We start from the raw sequence: 20071 nt of genomic DNA, 5'->3' as shown, positions 1-20071 counted from the left end.
CATTAGAGAGCAGACACTTCTCACGTCATATCAAAATATGGCAATTTGAAATTTGAAACATATGTACAAAAGTAATATAATTGTTCATAATAGGTACAAAATAGCTTACAGAAACAAATACACATATGTATGTAGAGTTGCCATTATACAGAAGAGGGAAACATAGACTTATGGATTAGATATTTGTAAAACAACAATTTTGGGATGTGATGGTGGTTTTTGTTTTGGGTTGGTTTTGATTTTGGTTTGTTTGTTTGATTGTTTGTTTGAGAAAATAATCATGGGACCTCTTCTCTCCTTTAACTCCTGCCAGTCTCTACGTGTTGTGATTGTAGTACACCAACTCACCCAGCTAAGAAATTATAACAGTTAAATATGTAAGATGTCAATAAAGTTATGTCTTCACTAAGTTTCCTTGTCCAGATCAAAATAATTCTAATATTTCATTTATACTTACTAAAAGAAGAAAATGGCTTATTAACTGACAAGAAAGTCTGTGTTAGCATAGACATTTCCTATGAACTTAAAATCACATGTCTTCAGCTATATCTGCCCATATTTCCTGCCCCACTAGGGTCCTTGCCATTCATGTAGTTTTGCAATCTTTTACTTCAATCATTTTCTTTATTCACTGGGCCTCAAAATATTTGTGCCTACAATCAAGAAGTGGCACCGTGAATGTTTGGGACTCCCTAGCTTAGAAAATTTCTAAGTCAGGTCACAAATCACTTATTTTATTCGTAAGCACTCCATAGCAATCAAATACATAATAGCAAAGTATTTGCTAAGTATTTTGGCAACTAAATATGATTTATTTTTCTAATTTTCTTTGCTGTTGAATAAGTCATTGAAAATTTTCATAACTCAATAGAATTGAATAGTGCAGTTGGTAAATGAAAAGATCATATGTAAGTTAAGCTGTTCTATTGTCTAGAATCGAGAGATGTTAGGAAATGTTATAAGGCAAATACAACCTAGTTTATCATTATGATAAGATATCTCCACTCCTTAAATAATATAATAAAATGTGTGGTTGACTGCTCCAAAACAAACAGAAGTTCTTTCTTTAGTAATTGCAGTTAGTAGACTAGGAGTCAAGTTTAAATGTATCCACATACCTACTTACTACAGGTCTTCACTGTGCTCCTGCAAATTCATTTGTTGGCATTCTAATTTCTAACACCCCTGAATATGCTATATTTGGGCATAAGACATTTAAAGAGGTTAACAAGTTAAGGGCAGGCCACTGTGGCACTCCTTAATCCAAAGTAGATGGTGTCTTTATAAAGAAAGGCAAGTTTAGATACTCTAAGTTACCAAGGGATGCATGCACAGAACAATACTAAAAAAGTCACAGTGACAAGGTAGTTCTCTCCAAGAGAAGGTAGGCCTGAGAAGAAACTGATTGGCCTACACCTTGGACTTGACATCAAGACTCCAAAAATATGAAAAATAGATTTCCAATGAAGAAACCAGCCAGAGTGTTGCATTTTATTACGGTAAACTCTGGCAAACTTAAAACTTAATAACACTAATTCCAACCCTATGCCATCAAGTTCCTTCTAAAAGTATTAAGAATTTGTAACTCCATTCTCTAAAGTGAGGAATCGACATCTTATATGTTTTTACATGCTGATGAAAGTATCCTTGAGGTGAATCTCCAGTTTCTGACCACCCACTGTATACCTTACCCACTGTAGCTGGAGCACAGCATACTACTCTAACCTATGGGGCTCTCATGCTACAGGTGAGTCAATCTCAGCTGCATCTGGGTTGTGTGCAGCGACACTTCTTGATTCAGTAATTTCTTCACACAGGTGTGGCTCTGTTTCCACTGGCCATGCCCCAAACACCTTTTGAGTAGCCATTCATTCCAAAGTACTGTGGCTTCACAGATAATTGCACATTCTATATTCCTTATGAACCACATTCCTCCTTCCCTTGAACACCATAACATAGAAACCCTGTTTGTAACTTGGGACCCTTGAGTACTTTCTCATTCACATGTCCTATTACTTGTCTGAAGCATATCTGATCCACACTATCACCTTAAGTGAAATTTTATTGTCTGAGGTTATAATTGTATCAGTTACCCTTCCCTTTCCTCCATTCAAAATCACCCATATGTTCCTCCATTCTATTGCTATTAAAAAAAAGTCTCCTTCATACTCTGCAGTCTGTGTACTCCTTAATTTCAGTTACTTGAAGAAGACACTAAGAACTATAGTCTACAATAACGTTTTAAATATATTCTCCAACTGTAGACAATGTAGGGTACCCAAGCAATGATGAAAGAGAAAGGCCATTACAAAGTAGGAAATAATATAAAAAAAGTTACTGGGTGGTAACTTGCCTGGGTTATAGTTAAGGAAATCACAGGAGAAATTCTTGAGTGCAAGATTCTGTCCAAGAGGACAGACAGAATATGGTCTGTTATGATAATTGATACTTAGATGAGGAAACCTAGCAGGTTCTTGAAGAAGGAGGATGAGAGGGGAGGCCTGCATGTCCACATGTTATTACTCCTCAGTCTGGCAAGACCGATTATTTTGTCAGACTGATCCAAAGGGCAGTATAGTTCACTGTGTTGTAATCACAGGCTGCATCTTGTTTGGCCAGCAAATTGCAGTAGGTGTTTGTAGTGTATGTAATGTAGGCAGAATCTTAATATCTATTTAAAATGTTTAACAATCTGTTTATATGAACTATTTTGAAAAGAACCAGATGTGTAAAATTTTGCATGTGCAGCCTGTGAGATGTTGATCAGACACATCTGAGTTTATAATGAGCAAATATACAAGCTTCTGCTCAAAACATAGTGCTCATTTTTATTGCTTTATGTATGTGACTGCTGAAAAGTATGGGGACATGTATTATATATGACTCTACAGATAATGGGACAGAGCAGGATCCACAAAGGATCCTATGATCCTGATTGATAAGCTGCAGACACTTAAGCTCCTTATATTAAAACAAGAGTATTTGTGTGGAATCTACATATGCTCCATACATATTAAATTATCTCTATATTATTTACAGTACTTAATGCAGTGTTTACTATCCTATATTGTTTAGAGATAATAAGAAGTCAAAAAAGTATATAGACAATCAGTACCATGCCATTTTTATCCTAAGGATATTGTTTGGACAGTATCTGCCAGAAGCAACTTAAGGAAAGGAAGGTTTGTTTTGGATCACAGTTGGAAGGTACATGATAGGAAAGGTGCAGTGGGAAGGGAAGATGTATGTAGCTGAGGTCACAGCATCATGGGGCAGGTGGTCACAGCATCCATTGTCATGTATCAGGAAGAGATAAAGAATGGTGTTCAGCAGGCTTTTCCTTTTGCTCTTACTGACTCAGTGTAGGGCTCTAACCCATAGGATCACGTATACTCAGGCTGGGTGCACACCCTTCAGCTAGAGCTTTCTGGAATACTTGCAGACTAGGAAATTATAAATCCAGTGCCAATTATCTATCAAAGTCTACACCTTGTCTATTTGACACAAAAATATATCACTTAAATTACAAAATTCTGCCCTGACCCTAGAGCCTTATACTCATTTTATAAAGCAACTATATTTAGGAAATGCATACGAATGTCCCCAAAGCCCTAACATTTTCAATACTATTCAAAGACCTATGTGAGCCATTTGTACTGAGACTCAGATAATTTTTTATCTCTAAATCCTTGTAAAATTAAAAGTAAAATATATGATATTATTTCGAATAGTCATCATCACAGAGTAAACTATTTTAATTTTAAAATGTAGGGATGGGTAAATGTAAAGGGAAGATAGGATCAAAACAAGAGCAAAATCCACCTGAAGTTCATGTCTTTCATCTGGAGACTGTGGTAACATGACCTGCGTTAGAGTAGATCTAAAAATGCACACCGCTTTGAGTCTGCTGTCTATAGCATACTCAGCCTCTCTGTGTTCTGGTCCACTCAATGCTTGCAACCTTCCTCATTAGCTGACATGGGCCACCGGAAGCTCCAGAGTCCTGGGGTCTCTCTTCTTCAACTTCAGCTTCACTTTTACATCATAACCCAACAGCATCTCCCAGGCTCCTGGTACAGAAAAGACCCAATCACACAGTTCCTAGCCTCTGGAGTTGTCTGGAACTTAGTGAAAGCCTCTGTGACCCATACCTCTTGCATTTTGAGTGCATCCAAGAACAGCATCCTGTAGACAATGTTATGAAGTTCTGTTGCTAACTTATGGTGTTCTCTTCGCTCCTTATACTACTACAGCTTTAGTGGCCTTTGTGTACCTTAGCAGTTAGAACTGCAAAAACACATCATTAGGTGTGTCCAGAGACATTCTCAGTTTAAGCACTCAATATGTGGTTAATTAGCACTTTTACAAATTGGAGAATTTGAGTAGTTGCATATATTATATAATATATATAGTAGATTAAAAGAGGAAGGATCACAATATATCTATCAAAGACATTTTCTTAATTGCTTACTTTTTCCAAGATGGACCCACCTTCTAGAGTTTCCACTACCAATAGCATCAGTGGCAGCTGGAGAGCAAGCTTTCAGCTCATGAGTTTTGGGAAATCACTTAAGATCCAGAAAATAACATAATGATAAATAGATTAAAGTTACAACAAATATTTAGTTAAATGTCTCAAAAAATAAAAAAAAGAAACAACAACAACAAAACAACAACCAGCACCACTATGACAAAAACTAATATTTGCTTTAACTAGGGAATTAGTTAATTATAAATTTTGGTTTTCAAATACTATCAAAACATTCTGACCCTATTCTATAGTTTACACACAATGCTTTCTTGCCACAAAATGCTAAGAATATGCTCCAAAATGAATATATACATTTGTATTATAAAATGAAAGACTTATTGCAGCCATATTTTTAAAAGTAGAACACTGCTTCTTATAAAGTAATTCATCTCAAAGTGGACATTGTAAGAATCACAATTCTCATACCTCAACTGTCCATGTTTGTGTTTGAATTCATGGCCTCGTGTATACCAGATGAGTGCTCTACCACTGAACTCTGTCTTTAATGAAACATATAAAGGGCAAATCCTTGTCTACAAATAATTGACCTTTTTATTTTCCACATTGAATTTTATTTTTACCACACCATTGTTTCTTGACTTCCAACCTCCCTTGAACACTCTAGACTGTTATATTTGCTGGCTTATATTTTGCATTCAGATTCTTAATTCTCTTTCCCTTTATTCTTATGGCTGAAAAACAACATCTTAAGCAGAAAGGGTTGTTCCTAGATCACTGAGCTTGTTTCCATGTGCCTGAAGGAATAATGTTGCATTCTTAGGTTTGAGACCTTTGAAGATTGGATTCAATCTGCCTATTTAATTTAACTTAAGTCTTTTTTCCCCATTTGTTCTCTACACTGGCACACTGAAATATGAATCATTCTCTGAGTCTCTCTTGTTCTTGCAAACCCTTTAATGGGAAATGAGACTGTGCTATGTTAGGATTTAGTCCAACTTGAGTACAGGTAAACACTCTAATGATGTCTGCACCAATTTTATTTTCTCTCAAAATACTTTTTTGTCTCCCTTTAAGTTTTAATCAAGCCCCAGTACTAAGAGTTCATAAAGATTGGAAGAATGATAACAAGCTGTAGAATGAGTCCTGTTGAATCCTCAACACTTCGACAAACATGAAAGGACATAGAACATAGCCTTCCCTAGGGGCTACAATATATCCTTCCATAGAGGTACAACCCATTTTTCCAGAGGGATTATAGCACATCTTTCCATAGAGGGTGTGGTGACAGTTGCTTCTGGTACATAGAATACCAGCATGTTTTCCTAATTATTTTCTTTAGAAAGCCCTCCATTTTATATCTCATTGGATCAGAGAAAAAACAATGATTGCAAGATTCTTGAGCAACTTATAGTACATCTAAAGAAAATAGCATGTTGCCAAAATATGATATACTATTGATTCTGATATGGACTCGAAGATTTAAGAGTGGTTCTCAGAACTTGAAGCAATCCCACTAAAATCAGGGACTAGACAAGGCTGCCCACTCTCTCCCTACTTATTCAATATAGTTCTTGAAGTTCTAGCCAGAGCAATCAGACAACAAAAGGAGGTCAAGGGGATACAGATCGGAAAAGAAGAAGTCAAAATATCACTATTTGCAGATGATATGATAGTATATTAAGTGATCCCAAAAGTTCCACCAGAGAACTACTAAAGCTGATAAACAACTTCAGCAAAGTGGCTGGGTATAAAATTAACTCAAATAAATCAGTAGCCTTCCTCTACACAAAAAGAGAAACAAGCGAGAAAGAAATTAGGGAAACGACACCTTCATAATAGACCCAAATAATATAAAGTACCTCGGTGTGACTTTAACCAAGCAAGTAAAAGATTTGTACAACAAGAACTTCAAGACTCTGAAGAAGACCTCAGAAGATGGAAAGATCTCCAATGCTCATGGATTGGCAGGATTAATATAGTAAAAATGGCCATTTTACCAAAAGCGATCTACAGATTCAATGCAATCCCCATCAAAATACCAATCCAATTCTTCAAAGAGTTAGACAGAACAATTTGCAAATTCATCTGGAATAACAAAAAACCCAGAATAGCTAAAACTATCCTCAACAATAAAAGGACTTCAGGGGGAATCGCTATCCCTGAACTCAAGCAGTATTACAGAGCAATAGTGATAAAAACTGCATGGTATTGGTACAGAGACAGACAGATAGACCAGTGGAATAGAATTGAAGACCCAGAAATGAACCCACACACCTATGGGCACTTGATTTTTTGACAAAGGAGCCAAAACCATCCAATGGAAAAAAAGATAGCATTTTTCAGCAAATGGTGCTGGTTCAACTGGAGGTCAACATGTAGAAGAATGCAGATCGATCCATGCTTATCACCCTGTACAAAGCTTAAGTCCAAGTGGATCAAGGACCTCCACATCAAACCAGACACACTCAAACTAATAGAAGAAAAACTAGGGAAGCATCTGGAACACATGGGCACTGGAAAAAATTTCCTGAACAAAACACCAATGGCTTATGCTCTAAGATCAAGAATCGACAAATGGGATCTCATAAAACTACAAAGCTTCTGTAAGGCAAAGGACACTGTGGTTAGGACAAAACGGCAACCAACAGATTGGGAAAAAGATCTTTACCAATCCTACAACAGATAGAGGCCTTATATCCAAAATATACAAAGAACTCAAAAGTTAGACCAAGAGGGAGACAAATAACCCTATTAAAAAATGGGGTTCAGAGCTAAACAAACAATTCACAGCTGAGGAATGCCGAATGGCTGAAAAACACCTAAAGAAATGTTCAACATCTTTAGTCATCAGGGAAATGCAAATCAAAACAACCCTGATATTTCACCTCACACCAGTGAGAATGGCTAAGATCAAAAACTCAGGTGACAGCAAATGCTGGCGAGGATGTGGAGAAAGAGGAACACTCCTCCATTGTTGGTGGGGTTGCAGACTGGTACAACCATTCTGGAAATCAGTCTGGAGGTTCCTCAGAAAATTGGACATTGAACTGCCTGAGGATCCAGCTATACCTCTCTTGGGCATATACCCAAAAGATGCCCCAACATATAAAAAAAGACACGTGCTCCACTATGTTCATAGCAGCCTTATTTATAATAGCCAGAAGCTGGAAAGAACCCAGATGCCCTTCAACAGAGGAATGGATACAGAAAATGTGGTACATCTACACAATGGAATATTACTCAGCTATCAAAAAAACAACGACTTTATGAAATTGTGAGGCAAATGGTTGGAACTGGAAAATATCATCCTGAGTGAGCTAACCCAATCACAGAAAGACATACATGGTATGCATCATTGATAAGTGGCTATTAGCCCAAATGCTTGAATTACCCTAGATGCCTAGAACAAATGAAACTCAAGACGGATGATCAAAATGTGAATGCTTCTACCCTTCTTTAAAAGGAACAAGAATACCTTTGGCAGGGAAGAGAGAGGCAAAAGATTAAAACAGAGACTGAAGGAACACCCATTCAGAGCCTGCCCACATGTGGCCCATACATATACAGCCACCCAATTAGACAAGATGGATGAAGCAAAGAAGTGCAGACCGACAGGAGCCGGATGTAGATCGATCCTGAGAGACACAGCCAGAATACAGCAAATACAGAGGCGAATGCCAGCAGCAAACCCTGAACTGAGAACGGGACCCCGTTGAAGGAATCAGAGAAAGAACTGGAAGAGCTTGAAGGGGCTTGAGACCCCATATGTACAACAATGCCAAGCAACCAGAGCTTCCAGGGACTAAGCCACTACCTAAAAGACTATACATGGACTGACCCTGGACTCTGACCTCATAGGTAGCAATGAATATCCTAGTAAGAGCACCAGTGGAAGTGGAAGCCCTGGGTCCTGCTAAGACTGAACCCACAGTGAACTAGACTGTCGGGGGAGGGCGGCAATGGGGAGGGTTGGGAGGAACACCCATAAGGAAGGGGGAGGGAAGGGATGTTTGTCGGAAAGGGAAAGGGAAAGGAATGTACATAAGAAATACTCAAGTTAATAAAAAAAAAAAAAGAGTGGTTCTCAGAGTTCAGTTGTCTCTGAAGAATCTTACTTTTGAAACTTTTCATCTAATATTGACTTCTTTTTTATTTATTTTTCCATTTTTAAATTGGGTATTTCTTATTTACATTTCAAATGTTATTCCCTTTCCCAGTTTCTTAATATCTGGCTAGCGACTTAGAGTCATCTAAAGGGTTTCATTGGTTATCTAGTTTGTATTTAGCTTAAGCATTTGTTTTAACATTATGTTATCTGTAATTTTTTATGTAGCAGTAACTCAAGTTTTTCAGATGCAGATAAAATGTACATTTCTGTGGAAACCTTTGGTCTTCATCTGCTTTTTATTGCTAAGTAGAATAAATCACAGTTAAAGAACCTTTCATTGTTTTTAGTAACAGTCAGTTTTACATTTTAAGTGTCTAGACTATTGCCTGGAATTCAGGCTCTATACTTTTGGCAGAAACTGAATGCTTCAATAGCTTAAAAAAAAATAGAAACTACCTCATTTTTTTAGAGAGGGTTCAGCAGAATTAATGTATTTTCTTTTGATGTTTATACATCTAGTGGTTAACCTAAGTGTCCAGACCTTAAAACGATTTTAGTTTATCTAGAAATGCCTGAAATTTGTGACTGATGATATGGCAAATTAACTTTTAAGATTAACTTTTACACTCTCAATATATTAGTTTATACTGTAAAATATAGCTATCAAGGAGACACAAAGCTTCATGTACTTCTGTATTATATTTTGATTTTTAAGGGTCATTCCAAAGAAAACAAAATTTGATTAGAAACTGTTTGCCAAACATGAGTGTGTAGTAATCCAAACCTAGATTATTTTGTTTCCCCTTCTAAGTAGAATTGAAGCATCCTCATGCAGACCTTCTTTGTTGTTTAACTTCTTGTGGTCTATGGGATGTATTATGGGTATTCTCGTTTTAGGCTAATATCCACTTATTAGTGAGTACATACCATGCTTGTCCTTTTGAGTCTGCAGTACTTCACTCAAAATGATTTTTTTCTAATTTCATCCATTTGCCTGCAAAATTTTTACTAGCTGAATAGTATTCTGTTGTGTAAAAGAACCACATTTTCTGTATCCATTCTTCATTCGAGAGACATCTGGGTTGCTTCTAGTTTCTGACTATAATGAATAAAGCTGCTATGAACATAGTGGAGCATGTGTCCATGTGGTATAGTGGAGCAACTTTGGTGTATAAGCCTAGGAGTGATATAGCTAGGTCTACAGATAGAACTATTTCCAATTTTCTAAGGAATCTCCAGGTTCATTTCCAGAATATTTGTATCAGTTTGGAATCCCACCAGCAAAATAAGAGTGTTCCCCTTTTTCCATATCCTTGGCAGCATGTGCTGTCACTTGAGTTTTTTATCTTAGCCATGCTGATTGGTATAAGGTAGAATCTCAGTGTTATTTGGATTTGCCTTTCCCTGAATATTAAGGATGTTCAACATTACTTTAAGTGCTTCTTAGTAATCATGGGAGGCAGAGGAAGGGGGAGAAGAGGGGGGAAGGGGAAAAGCAGCTAATTCTCAATTGAGGAAACTTGAATGGCCGAGAAACACCAAAAGAAATTTCCAACATCATTAGTCATCAGGGAAATACAAATTAAAACAACCCTGAGATTCCAACTCACAACAGTCAGAAAAGCTAAGATAAAAAATTCAGGTGACAGCAGATGCTAGCAAGGATATAGAGAAAGAGGAACACTCCTCCATTGCTGGTGGGATAGCAAGGTGACACAACCACTCTGGAAATCAGTCTGGCAGTACCTCAGAAAATTGGACATAGTACTATCTGAGGACCCAGCTATACTACTCCTGGGCATATACCCAAAAAATGATCCAACATGTAATAAGGACACATGTTCCACTATGTTCATAGCAGTCATATTTATAATAGCCAGAAGCTGGGAAGAACACAGATGTCCTTCAACAGAAGAATGGATATAGAAAATATGGTATATTTACCCAATGGAATACTACTCAGCTATTAAAAACAATGACTTCATGAAATTTTCAGGCAAATGGATAGATCTAGAAAATACCATCCTGAGTAAGGTAAGTCAGTCACAAAAGAACACACATGATATGTCCTCACTGATAAGTGAATATTAGGCAAAGAACTTGGAATACCCACAATACAACTCACAGACCACATGAAACTTAAGAGAAAGGAAGACCAAAGAGTGGATGCTCCAGTCCTACTTAGAAGGGGAAACAAAGTAATCAAGGGAGTAGAGGGTGGGAGGGACTTGAGAGCTATAGAGGAGGGGGAGGGGAAAGAGAGGCAGAATCAGGTATGGGAGAAGATGGAGAAGATGTCCAGAGGGTCAAGAAATTGAACATAGTTGTGTAGCAATGAGGAATGGGGAACTAGTGGTAGCAACCAGAAAGTCCCAGATACCGGGAAAACAAAGCCCTCCTAGGACCCCACAGGGATGACACTAGTTGAAATACCCCACAAAGGGGAAGGAGGGAGAACTTGTCAAGACCATAGCCAGAGGTTAGGCATGGACCCACAGTTAAGGGATGGGGCCACTCTCCCATCTCCAAAATTTTAATGCAGACTTGCTCCTGTCTAGAGGAAATACAGCGACAAAAAGTGAAACAGACTGAAGGAAAGGCCATCCAGAGACTGCCTCATCTGGGGATCCATCCCACATGAGACACCAAATCCAGACACTATTGCCCATGTCAAGAAGTGCCTGCTGACAGGAGCCTGATACATCTGTATCCTGAGAGGCTTTGCCAGATCCTGACCAATACAGATGCATATGCTCAAAGCCAACCATCTGATTGATAACAGGGACCCCAATGGAGGAGTTAGGGGAAGGACTGAAAGAGCTGAAGGGGCCTTATCTGACATCAATGGGAGTGGAGGCCCTAGGTCCTTAATGTCCCAAGGTAGAGTAATGCTAGGCTGGTGAGGCAGGAGGGAGTGGGTGGGTGGGGGAAACACCCTCATAAAAGCAGTGTAAGGGAGGATGGGATAAGGGGTTTCTGGAGGGCAAACCGAGAAAGTGATAACATTTGAAATATAAATAAATAGGGGCTGGGGATTTAGCTCAGTGGTAGAGCACTTGCCTAGCAGCACAAGGCCCTGGGTTCGGTCCCCAGCTCAAAAAAAAAAAAAAAAAAGAAAAAAAAAAAAAAAAAAAAAAAAAAAAAAAAATAAATAAAATGTCCTATTTAAAAAAATAATTAGGTGTAGGAGACATAAAAAAATTCAACCCTTCCAATTGGGATACTATGATTCTTTTTTTTTTTTCTTCTTTTTTTTTTTTTTCAGAGCTGGGGACCGAACCCAGGGCCTTTGCTTGCTAGGCAAGCGCCCTACCACTGAGCTAAATCCCCAACCCCGGATACTATGATTCTTAAATATTTCTGGAAAAAATTTAGAGTTCCCAATCAACTATATCAATTTTTATGCATAGTATTAATCATTTACTTTATCAGAATTACTATTGTGTAGTTTATGGAGACAACAATTTTCACAGTCACAATGTTCTTAGAAATCCCACAATTATGTATACTGTAAACCAATCTCATTAAGAGTCTACACAAGACAGTGTGCTATTTTATGGCTCACAAGTATACTTTTCTATGTGCTCATTTTTGTGGTTTTTAGTTTCAGATAGAAATTTTCACCTTGATATTTTGTGACTCAACAGGATTGTCTGCAATGAATGATACTATGAAACTTTGTTCTGGAAAAAGGAAGTAGCTTTGCCCTATTGAGACAAGGTAGCCATATATTTCAGCACTGTAAAATAAAATGACTAAGTATATTGTTAAAATAAGAAATCAGATATATTTCTTTACTGGGAAATTGGACCATAAAATAGTTTCTCTTGGGAATTTTTCTGTAAATTTGAGAATAATTGCTGTATTGGTTTTATTTTGAGCTAAACAATTTGTTGACTTTGAGACTAAGAAAGAAGTAATCCAAGAAAAAAATCTGTGATACATTAAAATCTGCAAACTTCTTTGTCCGTTTACTATATCCTTAGAGTTAAACCTAAAACAATATAGCTATTATGTTTCTTACAATATATTTTTCTTCCTTCAAAAAGTTTGCTTTTAGTTAAACAGTGGGAAATTATACTTCCTCTCATGTTTGAGTTGAATAAAATTGTCATCATGTCTCGATATATTAGAGTATGGTTCAAATCATCAAATGAAATTTTAATAGTTTCAATAAACACAGCTACACTAAGCCTTGCCTCTCTTATCTCAAAAATGAACCTTGTAGTTTATTTTATACACACAGGAAGGTGCTGTTTTTGTAAAAAGTAGTCTGAAGATGAAATGAGGTTCCTGCTGAGGTTTTAGAAAGGGAAGTTGTTTTGCAAGTACCTAACTTTCAACTGACAAGTTTCTAGACACAAGACCCCTGCTGTCACAGTTGCACCCCTCCTAAGTGTAGCTTCTCAAATGGAGAGTGTAATGTTTTATTTCCTCTGAATGAAATCTCTCTATAGTTGTTACATAAGGACTTTTTGCTTAACTGAAACTTAGTAAATAGATTTTAAAAGCAAATTTCTACTATTTTCTTAAAGGAAAATCTCAGCGAAATGTATATTGCAAATCAGGAGACTTAGTAGATCGTCTAGGATGACACTGCTCTTGTCCATTAGAGCCCTTTTCTTTTTCTCATTCTTTTGTATGTAAAAAAATGTAATTTTCTCCCAAACCTAAGAACTATTTTTCTTTGTAGGTAGAATGTATACCACTGTCTAGTAAATGTAAGCTTTATTTGCCAAATTGTCATCTTGGTGGCTTACTACTGAATATACTCAGTCTTTCTAGCTCTTTCTGAACTCTGACTGGCTGGTTTAACTCAGCTGCTCTAGGCCAAATTCCTCTGCAAGCTGACTGATTCAATCTGACTTCACTCCAGATTCTAACTGAATTGCTCTGCTTGGCCTCATACTAACTTTGGCAATATATTCAAGACTTCTGACTCCTTCTCATTTTGTCTTTCTGTTTTCACCTTCAACCTGTCTCTAAATTTATCCCAGTATAACTGTTTCTCTTTCTTTCTCCTCTCTCTTCTCTCTCTCTCTCCCCCTCCGTCCCTCCTTCCCTCCCCTTCCCTTCTCTCTCTCTCTGTCCTATTCTTTTTTTTTAATTGCATTTTTATTTATATTTTAAATGTTATCCCATTTTCCAGTTTCCCCTTCAGAAACCCACTAACCCACTCCAACCCACCCTGCTTCTATGAGGGTGCTATCTGACCCACCCACCAACTCCCTCCCACTTCCCCGCTATGACATTTCCCTACACTTGGGCATTGAGCCTTGACAGGACCAAGGACCTCTCCTCTCACTGATGCCCAACAAGGCCATCCTCTGTCACATATGTGGATGGAGCTATAGGTCCATCCCTGTGTTCTCTAGGGATAGAGGTTTGGTCCCTAGGAGCTCGGGAGTGGATGGGTCTGGTTGGTTGATTTTGTGTTCTTCTTAAGGGGTTGCAAACCCCTATTGTCTGGGTTTGGTGGCTGTAGGTAAATGGGCTGAATTCCCAGGTGGGGGAGTCTCTTGAAGGCCTTTCGGTCTCTGCCACACACTTTCTCTCTGTATTTCCTCCTGTTACTAGTTTTGTTCCCACTTTTAAGGAGGGTTGAAGCATTCACACTTTGGTCTTCCTTCTTGAGCTTCATGTCATTTGTGAATTGTATCTTGGGTATTCTGAGTTTTGGGATAATATCCACTTATAAGTTAGTACATACCATGTGTGGTTTTTTTTTGTGATTGGATTACCTCTTTCAGGATGATATTTTCAAGTTCCTTCCATGTGCCTAAGAATTTCGTTAAGTCATTGTTTTTAATAGCTGAGTAATATTCTACTGTGTAAATGTACCATATATACTTTGTATCCATTCCTCTGTTGAGGGACCTCTGAGTTCTTTCTAGCTTCTGACTGTTATAAAGAAGACTGCTAAAAACATAGTGGATCATGTGGCCTTGTTATATGTTGAAGCATCTTTTGGGTATATGCCCAGGAGTGGTATAGCTGGGTCCTCAGGTAGTACTATATCCAATATTCTGAGGAACTGCCAGACTGATTCCCAGAGTGGTTGTACCAACTTATAATCCCATCAACAATACAGGAGTATTCCTCTTTCTCCACATCCTCAACAGCATCTACTGTCATTTGAGTTTTTGATCTTAGATCATTTGACTGGTGTGAGGTGGGATCTCAGAGTTGTTTTGATTTGCATTTCCCTGATGATTAAGGATGGTGAACATTTCTTTAGGTGCTTCTAGGCCATTTAATATTCCTCAGTTGAGGATTATCTGATTAGCTCTGTAGCACATTTTTTTAAAATGATTATTTTATTCTCTGGAGTCTAACTTCTTGAGTTGTTTTTATATATTGGATATTAGCCCTTTATTTTTCCAATGTGTTGGTTGACATTTTGTCCTATTGACAGTGTCCTTTACCTTATAGACTTTTTTTTTTAATTTTATGAGGTCCCATTTGTATATTCTTGATCTTAGAGCATAAGCCATTGGTGTTCTGTTTAGGAAATTTCCCCCTGTACCCATGTGTTTGAGGCTCTTGCCCACCTTCTCTTCTATTAGTTTCAGTGTATCTGGTTTTATGTGGAGGTCCAAAATCTACTTGGACTTGGTCTTTGTACAAGGAGATAAAATGGATTGATTTGCATTCTTCTGTATGCTGACCTCCAGTTAAACCAGAAGTATTTTTTGAAAATGCTGTCTTTTTCCCACTGGATGGCTTTAGCTTCTTTGTCAAAGGTCAAGTGATCCTAGGTGTGTGAGTTCATTTCAGGGTCTTTGACTGTATTTCACTGATCTACCTGCCTGAGTCTGTACTAATACCATACAGCTTTTGTGACTAATGCACTGTAATACAGCTAGAGTTTAGGGACAGTTATCCTCCCAGAAGTTCTTTTATTGATGAGTATAGTTTTGGCTATCCTGGGTTTTTTGTTATTCCAAATGAATTTGCAAATTGCTCGTTCTAATTCTGTAAAGAATTGACATGGGATTTTGATGGGGATTGCTTTGAATCTATAATAGCTTTCAGCAAGATATCCATTTTTACTATATTGATTATGCCAATCCATGAGCACGGAAGATCTTTCCATCTTCTGAGATCATCTTCAATTTCTTTCTTCAAAGACTTGAAGTTCTTGTCATACAGATCTTTCACTTGCTTGATTAGAGTCACACCAACTTATTTTATATTATTAGGAAACCATTGTGAAGGGTCTTGTTTTATTAATTTCTTTCTCAGCCAGTTTATCCTTTGAGTTGCAGGCTACTGATTTGTTTGAGTTAATTTTATATCCAGCCACTTTGCTGAAGTTGTCTATCAGGTTAAGTAGTTCTCTGGTGGAACTTTTGGGGTCACTTAAATATATCATCATATCATCTGCAAATAGTGATATTTTGGTTTCTTCCTTTCTAATTTGTATCCCTTTGATCTCCTTTTATTGTCTGATTGCTTTGGCTAGGACTTTGAGTACTATATTGAATAGGTAGGGAGAGAGTGGGCAGCCTTGTCTACTCCCTTATTTTAGTGGGATTGCCTCAAATTTCTCTCCATTTAGCTTGATGTTGGCTACTGGTTTGCTGTATATTGCTTTTACTATGTTTAGGTATGGGCCTTGAATTCCTGATTCCAAGACTGCCCTGTTCTTTTAAGTCGCCTGTCTTTCCTGTGCTGTTCTTCTGAAAGATGGGCATATTCTATCTCTGACTCATTCTGTCAAATCTTTCTCTGATTCATTACTTTTTCTGCCTCTCCATTAGTCATCACTTTTAAACATGGTTGTTTTAGTGTACAAACTAACTTTCCCTTCATTGTTTGTGTTTAAAAGTGTATACTAAGGGCATACCTATATACCAACCAGAAAAATTAAAGATGTGTCATTCCAGCCAGATTATACAGACCTAGAGGGTCATTGGATGTGATTCCTTGCCAGATCAGCTATGTTGCTGGATTAAAGTTCCTCTACACAGTGCTATAAAACCTAGCTACTGGGGATAGCATTTCCAGGTGAGTATCAACTGATTTCTCCATGTTTTATGATTCAAGCATGTGTTATCTTCAGCAGCAAGTCTGAAAGGTAGCCAAGAACATTGTCAATATATTGTGATGTTTTGGTATCAGTGAACTTTCACTAGCTAATACAATAAACCTAACTGACTTCTGACACTGAGATGTTTATTTGGTAGCCTGTGGTCTTTAGTGGGGTCATTGCTATAATATAATTTGCTCTTCATACTTTGATGACTATGCTGAGTTACATCTAATATACCAAAATGTATGGTACCACAGTTATATCTAACATGGGATGATTAGACCACATACCTCTGAGATGTTTTACTTAAGGAGAACAAAAAGGGTAATCATGCTTTTTATGGCCCTGAAATAAGAACCAGATGTCTGATAAAGTTTTACATTAGCAATCCCAAAGTTAGTATGGGCCCAAAGAGAGAAGATGTGTGTTGGTATGTAGGTTGCTGGTTTGATGGAGTATAGTATACTAATGGATCAACAGGGAGAGGGGATAGTCATATACAAGAGAAAGTTTTTGACTAAAATGGTATATGTAAGATTAAAGGTAAGTCTAGGTACATTAATTGATTATTGCTTAAGGGTAGTCATGTTGGCAATAGTGTTAAGTGATGATTTTTAGTCTGGGATGTGGATTACCCCATTTAATCTACCTTAAATAAATAGAATATATATGATATTTGTATAAAATATCATATCATATATAATATTATGTAATATTATATATACACATACCATATTCCCTTTCTGCATAGTTATGCCAGCATGTATTATATAAAGTATATATAGTATAATTTATATATTATAATATAATGTATATCATATAATATAATGTATATATTATATATTGTATGTTAATATTTTAAGAATCTTTGGCAGTATTCATTTTTTATATGACATTCTCAGAATGTCTTTAATGCTAATTACTCCTCTCTGCATTTCCTTTTCTGCTTTGCCCTCCCATCCCCCACAATATTTAACCCTTTCTGCTCCATTATCCCCTTTCCTACTTTATATAACTGTCTACTTTATTTTCTCCCTTGAAAACAGCACCTTCCCCACAGGTGCCTCTCTAATTTCCTGATTTCTATTAGTATTCTAAATGAAATACAAATTTATCTAAAGAGTCAACACTAATGTACACACATGAGAGAAACAAGGCAGCTTTTGTCTTCCTGGACCTAGGTTATCTGACTCAGAATGGTGTTTCAAGCTCTAACCATTTATCTAAAGTATTCATTTACCCTAACAGTAGGTTAATAGTCAACTACGTGGGCAGGGAGAGGACCAACTAGCTGCTTCTGAGAGCTTCCTGGAGATCGTAGGTTCCATGGGCAGCAATCCCCGCGAGGCCCATGGGATTTCCTCGCTGAGTCCTTAATAATCTGTCCTCGACCCGCCACCCCACCCCTGCCTGCATCCTGGAGTTTAGAGTTAGGTAGGCATCCCTGCAGGTCCTGTGCTGTTAAGCCCCAGGAGTCCAAACTTTAAAGAGAAAACAATGAAGAAGTTAAAGCTTAAGAACTAGAGTCACCTGCAAGAAGTGGATGGATTCGAAAAACACAAGTTACTTCCAGAACAGTGTGCCTCCAGGGCGCACATTACAGATTTCGACAATCCATAATACATACCATGACACTGAAAATAAAGCAATTACAGATCTGGGATGTGGCTGTGGAGAAACTAGTATCAGAGCTGCAATGTTAGGAGCAGGGTTATGTGTTGGATTGGTCATAGATGGAGATACACTGGAAATATTTGATAAAAATGTGGAAGAGTTTGAGTTAACAAATATTAATATGATTAAGTGAGATGTGTACTCATTATCTAGCAGAATGTCCAAGTTATTTGATTCAGTAATTATGAATCCTCCCTTTGGGACCAAAAATAATAAAGGGACAACAAATATGGCTTTTCTGAAGACTACTTTGGGAATGGCAAGAACAGCAGTTATTCTTTATACAAGTCCTCAACTAGAGAAGTAAGCTCATTATATTATTATTTTAGGTGGCCAACACACACCTCTAATCCCAGTGCTCAGGAGGCTGAGCCAGGCAGATATCTGAATCCAAGGCCAGCCTAGTATATGGAATGAGTTCCCGGATAGCCAGGGCTACAGAAAGAAACTCTCTGAGAAAACAATGACAAACAATAGTTGCTTTTATTATTTTATTTACTGATTGATTTTCATGTATATGTGTAAGCATGTATGTCAGCATACATGTGGAGGTCAGAAATCAACCTTCAGGAATCAGTTCTCTTCACCATGAAGATCTCAAGGGCCAAACTCAGATCCAACATCAGGCTGGGCAGCAAATGACATTTACCCACTGACCCATCTCACTCATCCAAGGGTTAATTTAAAAATAAAGCAAAACATAGCTTAAAGCAAACTAAGTCTGAGTTCAGAAACCACCTATTCTAGGCTGGTGAGATGGCTCAGTGGACAAGGGACTGGGTTGCTGGCAAGCAAGACTACCCTAATCAGATCTTTAGAACCCATGTATGCTCTGGGATACATCACACAAATATATGAATGTTATGAAAAGAAAAAGCTATCTATTCTATTATTCTTTGAAGCTCATATAGTACCATGTACACAATGTATTTCAGGACACTGACGAGTTAGTATTTGAATGTTACTATAGTGTGACTCTAATTCCAGACCGTTCTGAATTAGCACATAAGCTCTTCCCCATCTTAGCTCTTACCCTGCTGAAAGTACTTGGGTTTCAATACCATCATTACTATATGACCCGGTGCTTTAAGGAACTAAGAATAGACTGTACTTCATATACTTTTCTGAATTAAATGAGTTAGTATTTATCAAAAAATATTCAACCGCATGGACATTTTTATTACTCAATAAATTGCTGATGGAAATCTGGACTGTTTCCATTCCTTGGCTATTCTGAATAAAGCAGTAAAGAACATGGATGGATAAACAAGTGCCTGTACAGTAGGATAGAGAGTGCTTTGGGTATAAGCCCAAATGGTATAATTGGATCAGTTTGGATCTGTTTCCATATCTTCACACTGATTTCTGTAGTGGCTTCAGCACTTTACAATCCCCCCAGCAATGACTAAGTATCCCTTTCTGCACATGCATGACAGTGTGTGCTCTTACTTGTCACCTGTGGATCTTTGACATTTTGAATTGGTTATGCTGAAATCTCAAAGTTGAGGTTGTTGGTTTGTAAAAATATATTACTTCTAAAGATACAATGCATGTGAGTTGACTTTCAACAATCTTATCGACAAATATAAATATTTATGATTTTTGCATATTTCCATCATTGAGGCTTTTTCTATTTCATAATACTGATTTTTAAACTACCTTTTCTTTCTGTTCATAAGGTCACAATTAATAAAGGAACATATCTTATTCATCATGCTTTACTTTGCCTGCGTGGGCTTTGATGTCATATAGATCATATTAT

At 37.4% G+C, this 20071-nt stretch overlaps 1 pseudogene; it reads left to right on the top strand.

The window, feature by feature from the left end:
* The first annotated feature begins 18132 nt into the window (after nt 1–18132).
* On the top strand, nt 18133–19442 carry LOC116906112 (annotated as a pseudogene).
* The last annotated feature ends 629 nt before the right edge of the window (nt 19443–20071 follow it).

This window comes from Rattus rattus, chromosome 7 (genome assembly GCF_011064425.1).
Source record: "Rattus rattus isolate New Zealand chromosome 7, Rrattus_CSIRO_v1, whole genome shotgun sequence".
In the NCBI taxonomy this organism is placed as follows: domain Eukaryota; kingdom Metazoa; phylum Chordata; class Mammalia; order Rodentia; family Muridae; genus Rattus; species Rattus rattus.
The sequence above is the reverse complement of the archived record's forward strand: the minus strand, read 5'-3'. Positions and strand labels throughout refer to the sequence as shown.